Source organism: Mustela putorius, unplaced genomic scaffold, assembly GCF_011764305.1.
Source record: "Mustela putorius furo isolate JIRA1106 unplaced genomic scaffold, ASM1176430v1.1 tig00000835_pilon_pilon_pilon, whole genome shotgun sequence".
NCBI classification, from domain to species: domain Eukaryota; kingdom Metazoa; phylum Chordata; class Mammalia; order Carnivora; family Mustelidae; genus Mustela; species Mustela putorius.
Window position 1 is genome coordinate 809009 of NW_025421492.1, and position 7027 is coordinate 816035.

Below are 7027 nucleotides of genomic sequence, written 5' to 3' on the forward strand. Positions count from 1 at the left end.
TAACACACCACTTTCAGCAACAGACAGATCATCTAAGCAGAAAATCAACAAAGAACAAGAGCTTTGAATGACACACTGGACCAGATGGACCTCATAAATATATACAGAACATTCCACCTTAAAACAAAAGAATACTCATTCTTCTCAAGCCCACATGGATCTTTCTCCAGAACAGACCACATACTGGGTCACAAATCAGAGCTCAAATGATACCAAGAGACTGAAATTATTCCCTGCATATTCTCAGACCACAATGCTTTGAAACTGGAACTCAACCACAAGAAAAAGTTTGGAATAAATTCAAACACTTGGAAGCTAAAGACCATCCTGCTCAAGAATATTTGGACCAACCAAGAAATCAAAGAAGAACTTAAATAATTCATGGAAACAAATGAGAATGAAAACACATTAGTTCAAAACCTATGGGATATGGCAAAGTCATTCCTAAGAGGGAAATACATAGCCATTCAAGCCTCACACACACACAAAAAAAAAACCTGAAAAATCCCAAATACAACTCTCTATATACCTTAAAGTACTAGAAAATCAACACCAAATGAAGCCAACCCCATGCACAAGAAGGGCAATAATTAAGATTAGAGCAGAGACGAAGGAGTTAGAAACCACAGATACAGTGGAACACATCAACGTAATTAGAAGCTGGTTATGTGCTTTGGTGAGTGCTGTGAAGTGTGTAAACCTGGTGATTCACAGACCTGTACCCCTGGGGATAAAAATATATGTTTATAAAAAATAAAAAAATTTAAAAAAAAAGAAGCTGGTTCTCTGACGGAATTAATAGGATCAATAAACCACTGGCCAAACAAATCCAAAAGAAAAGAGAGAGGACCCAAATTAATAAAATTATGAATGAAAGGGGAGAGATTACAACTAACACCAAAGAAATAGAAACAATCATCAGAAATTATTATCAACAGTTATATGCCAATAAGTTAAGCCACTTAGAACACCCATGAAACCTATGGGTTTCCATTCATGGAAACCTATGGACTTCTAAGACTGAAACAGGAAGAAATTGACAACCTGAATAGACCAATATCTAATAACGAGACTGAAGCAGTGATCAAAAACTTCCCAAAAAAACAAGAATTCAGGACCTGACAGATTCTCTGGGGAATTCCACTAAACATTCAAGGAAAAAATAATACTTATTATCCTGAAGCTGTTTCAAAAAATAGAAACAGAAGGAAAACTTCCAGACTCTTTTGATAAAGCCAGCATTACCTTGATCTCTAAACCAAACAAAGACCCCATCGAAAAGGAGAATTTCAGGCCAAATCCCTGATGAATATGGACACCAAGATTCTCAACAAGATCCTAGCTAATAGAATTCAACAGTACATTAAAAAAATTATCCACCACGACCAGGTGGAATTTACCCCTGGGATGCAAGAGTGGTTGAACATTCACAAATCAATCGATGTGATAGAGCAAATCAGTAAGAGAAGAGAGAAGAACCACATGGTCCTCTCAACTGATGCAGAAAAAGCATTTGACAAAATACAGCAACCGTTCTTGATTAAAATGCTCAAAGTACAGGAATCGAGGGAATATTCCTCATAAAATAAACATAAAACTCATAAAATCTATCTATGGAAAATGCACAGTGAATATCATTCTCAATGGGAAAAAGCTGCTAGCCTTCTCTTTGAGATCAGGAACATAACAAGGATGTCCACTCTTGCCACTATTGTTCAACATAGTACTAGAAGTCCTAGCAACAGTAATCAGACAACAAAAAGAAATAGGTATTCGAATTGGCAAAGAAAAAGTCAAACTCTCTCTCTTCACAGATGACATGATACTTTATATGGAAAACCCAAAAGACTCTACCCCCAACTACTACAACTTATACAGAAATTCAGTAATACGTCAGGATACAAAATCAATGCGCAGAAATCAGTTGCTTTCTTATACACTAACAATGAAAATACAGAAAGGGAAATTAGAGAATTGATTCTATTTTCTATAGCACCAAGAACCGTAAGACAGCTGGGAATAAACCTAACCAAAGAGGTAAAAGATCTTGTCCTCAAGGAACTATCGAACACTCATGAAAGAAATTGAAGAAGACACAAAAAGATGGAAAAGCATTCCATGCTCATGGATTGTAAGAATAAACATTGTTAAAATGTCTATACTGCTTAGAGCGATCTATGCTATCAATGTTATCCTGATCAAAATTCCACTGGGATTTTTCAAAGTACTGGAACAAATAATCCTAAAATTTATATGGAACCAGAAGAGACCTCGAATTGCCAAGGAAATGTTGAAAAATAAAAACCAAGCTGGGGGCATCATGTTGCCTGTTTTCAAACTATATTACAAAGCTATGATCACTAAGACAGCATAGTACTGGCACAAAATCAGACACATAGACCAGTGGAAAAGAGTAGAGAGCCTAGATATGAATCCTCAAATCTATGGCCAACTAGTCTTCAACAAAGCAGGAAAAAATATCCAGTGGAAAAAAGACAGTTTCTTCAATAAATGGTGCATAAACTACAAGTCTTGGAACACTGAAAAGATAAAGTAAATATAAAAAAAATTTTAATTAAAAAATAAAATAAAAAATAAATAAAAATAAAGGTCATCCACTATCAGTGGATAGACTTTAGAATATGACTTACAATTCCTAAGCCTTGTTTTCTACTTCTACACAATTATAATGATACTTTGTTGAGCTCTCATATAGATTACATGACACAGCATACACAAAGCCCCAAGGTGTAGGAAGTGATTATCATGTTTTTTGTCTCATTGGCATCTCTGTTGTTATTATTGTGCAGAGATTCTATCATCACTATTTGTCAAAATGGCTAAGTTCTTAGGTAAGGATTTGTAAAAGAGACACAGATATACACATATATAAAATGACCACGTCTGATGTGAAGGAATGATTACATATAGTTTATTATTTGTAAAGTAATATAAATTCATATGGTTTTAAAAATTAAAATAAACAAGAGTAATTTTTAGGGTAATTTAGTAATTTTTTATGCATCTGTATCTATATTCACCAAAGAAACTAATAAACAGGAAAGACATATATGCAAAAGGAAACTCTACCAACCAGTATAATTATTTTATGAATAATCAGCTGAGAAGTTTAAATAGGAAACAATTTTTTATTGAATGTAATAATGTTCTTATTTGGACCTCTAAAATTCAATTCACAAGAGAAACATATCTTATATTTGAATGTATTCTATTGGGAAAAAAATAGTCCTGAGTCCAAGTTGAACCATAATTATAGGGGTGTGTTACAATTAATGGCAGCAGTGATGTGAAAGAGATGTGTCCTAAATAAGCTATCTGAAAGCCACAATTATAAGCTGGATAAAGAAACAGAGAAGCAGCAACATACAATTCTTGTATTATTTTGTATTAGAAGAGAAGGAGAAATAAAAATGGTCCTAAAGGAAGAGCACAGAATAGGAAACAAATTTAAGGAACTCTCATAATAAAACTTAGTGGTATTAGAAGGACTGCTGAAGAACAAACTAACAGTAACAATGGTTCTCATTCCTGCCCCCACGATGAACCATCCCTACTCTACCCACTTTGTGCTGTAGATACCAGTATCTGCACTCTACAGGGGAGAAAAAGAGGCTTCAATGAATATATGATTTGCTTAAGTGGTATAGGCATGTTTGTGGACTGGACAGACCCATCTACTTTATTGACCTCCCAGAATTATGGAGGGAAGGTTTTGGAAACCAGCAGACATGCACAAGAACAAATCACTTGGTGTTTTGAATTCTGTTTTCTCACCTGTAAAATGGAGAGGATAATAGCTGTTTAATTGTGAGCTCGCAGCCATAACTGACTGTACGAAAATCCTGCCATTCTGAAGAAGGCCAACATTTTTATGATTATTTTATGAGGCTTGAATTAAGGATAGATTAACAGTAGATGAGAAATACACCAATAAAATGTTTTCATTAGTCAGGATTTCACTAATTACTTTTTATTTATTCACTTCATATGTATTTTATTAGTATTTAAAGTCAACCACACTCTCCATTTTTGACTGAAATGAAAATAAAAGAATCTCAAGAACATCAGTGATGAATAAGTTTGAGACTATTTCCCATAAAGGAGTATGGAAGGACTTCAGCTTCTCAATAGTCACTCCAGTCTGACTGTTATCATCAAACAAGCCAAATTTTATTCAGAGAAAGATGCTAGGCAATCCTCTGTACCAAGAGATGACTAAGAGAAGAATGTGAACTTAAAACTAAAAAGATCTTTCACTTTAACATTAAGCTGAAACTTGGGATAAAGAGTAAGAAAATAGTATTCAGATCAAGAAATTATAATTTTATGGATGAATATGTTACTATACTCTTAGATATATTCATTCAGTTAAATAAAATCAGAATATATCAATTCTTTTTAGCTTGCTTTTCAGTCTATTTTTATTTCCTGTGAATGACTGAATAATATTGCTCAGAGGATACTATGGTTTAGTGGAAATGCAGCTTTTTACATAAATCTTAGATTAACTTAATTTCTCTAGGTATGAAACATATTTTGGACTAAATGCTCTTAACTTAATTGTGACATTTAAGAAGTAACTGCTTTCACTCAACTATTGAGTAGAACTTTAATAGAGGTTCCTGCTATGCTATGAGGGGCTAATGTTTCCAGAATCTGATTCATTATTTAGAAAAAGAAAAAAAAAGACGTTTGGAGACTACCAAATACTCAAATGGGTACACACATCACACTCCCCCTGTTTTGAGCCTAGATGCTGTACAGATGGTGGTAATAGAGGATGAGATAATTTCTGAAAATATAAGAAAGGCAGTACTTAAAATCAGGGGTAGGAATGAAAATAATTTCAGAGGATTCTAGTAACTCAGTGATTCTAATTATAAGATGGTGCTCTCTCTCACAGACCCCACCAAAAGCAGCTGTCATTATTACAAATATATGGAAACTGGAAGACTGGTCAACAAATGTCTTGACTAACGCTGAGGTGGTACCTGGGTTTTTTGTGGTGTTTTATTTTGTTGTTTTTTTTTTTTTAATTTTAATTCCAGAAATTCATCAGAGCATTTGAAAACTGTAAAGTAATATTTAACAACAGGAATTTCAGACTCGAAAAGCATGAATGCTTCATATTAGCAGTGTACATTTCCTGTTGCCATCTGTGAGGAGTAGATTAAGTACACCCCATGCTTGGATATCAGTGCTTGTGACATGGTGATGGGGAAGTGCTGTCCAATGCCCGAGTCTCAGAGACTTGAACAGGTCTGGAGAGGAAGTATGCATAATACTTCAGTCAGATTTTATCATTCCTCTGATACTTGATCAATGTGAGAAACTACTGTAGTAGTCTGCTAAGAACTATAATGAAATCTTTAAGAAGGATTACTAATTTCTCTAGCATGGAATTCTTTTTACATATAAAGAGACAGAGAGAATGAGACAGTTGAGGTGAGTTGGGGGATGGGTTAAATAGGTGATGGAGATTAAGGAGGGCACTTGTGATGAGCACTGCATGTTGTATGAAATTGTTGAATCATTATATTGTATACCAGAAACTAAAATGACACTTCTAATTAACTGGAATTCAAACAAAAACTTAAAAAAAAAAAGAAAAAATGTTTTAAATTCCACAGTTTGTGATAACTACAAAAAGTAGAAGAAAAAGTAGATAATTGTGTTAATTTAACTAAATTCTACTTGGGGACAACGATGACATTTTTAACATTTAATACATCTGTAAGATGATGTCTAAAACACTAAAATTTTATATGGTTTCTTCATTACAACACAATGGAATTAAGACTTTGAACAGAGTATGTGAGTCTCTTAGCCATCTCCCTACATTTAAAAGAAATCTTTTTAGCGGAGCCATGGTGGCTCAGTTGGTTAAGTATCCCACTCTTGATTTCAACTCAGGTCATGATCTCAGGGTCTTGACATCAAGCCACACCTGGGACTCTGCACTTAGTGGGGACTCTGAGATTCTTTCCCTCTGTCCCTTCTTCCCACTCATACGTGTGCTCTCTAAAAATAAATAAATCTTAAAAAATTTTTTAAAAAAAAAAAAAAACCAAATCATAGAGAATTAAATTGCAAGTAGATAAAATAGAGAGTATTAAAAAGAAAAGTAAACTCTGAAAGTCTTATAAGAAAACAGATTTTTGTTATTTGGGTAAGATCTTTTCAAGCAAACACAAATCTCAGGAGCTTTAAATTTTAACATATTTGACATTATGAATTTTTTAAAATTTTTTATTTTCACTCTAGTTATAAACAGTGTTATATTAGATTTTATGAAATTTTCTAATATACTTCATTTTAACCAAAGTTCATTCCCCAGAGACAACTGCTTTTAAATATTAGTGTTTTTCCTGCTACTTTTCTTCATGTTTCCATAGTATATTCTTACTGATTTTTTTTAATATTATCTCTTGAGAACTCACTCCAGTAGATGAAGATATGTCTTGAACTCTTAAATGCCCCAACCTCGATCCCTCTTCTACCTCCTTTTAACAACAGAGTATATAACAAATTCAGAGTCAAGTAAAGTTATACTTTCCAGAGAATGTTCAACTTCTTTCCTGCAAAGCCTAGGAGTGGACGATAATTAAGTGTCTGGCATGTTGGTTCTTTTTAACACAATCGTTGCTTATTTTTATTTACTTGTCTATTTTTCTATGTATCTTCAGACTACCTTTATTGTTTAACCACTTAATTCCAAATAAATAATGGTATCTACCCAACCAACTAGGAGGGATCCCTGTTTAGGTATAGCTCTATTAGTTGGGAATGTCCATTTCCCAAATTCCCAACTTCCTTGGTTTTATCTTTTTAGTTTACCTACCCATTTATATATACCACTAATCATTTAATAAAAATGACACTATGAAAGATACAATTTACACTATTTTTAAGTTAAGCAGTGTCCTCTTTATTATTTTAAATGTCTTTATGTCTTATGAATGCAATATTCTTCTTTTTTCCTCCATGAAGATAACAGGTGAACATT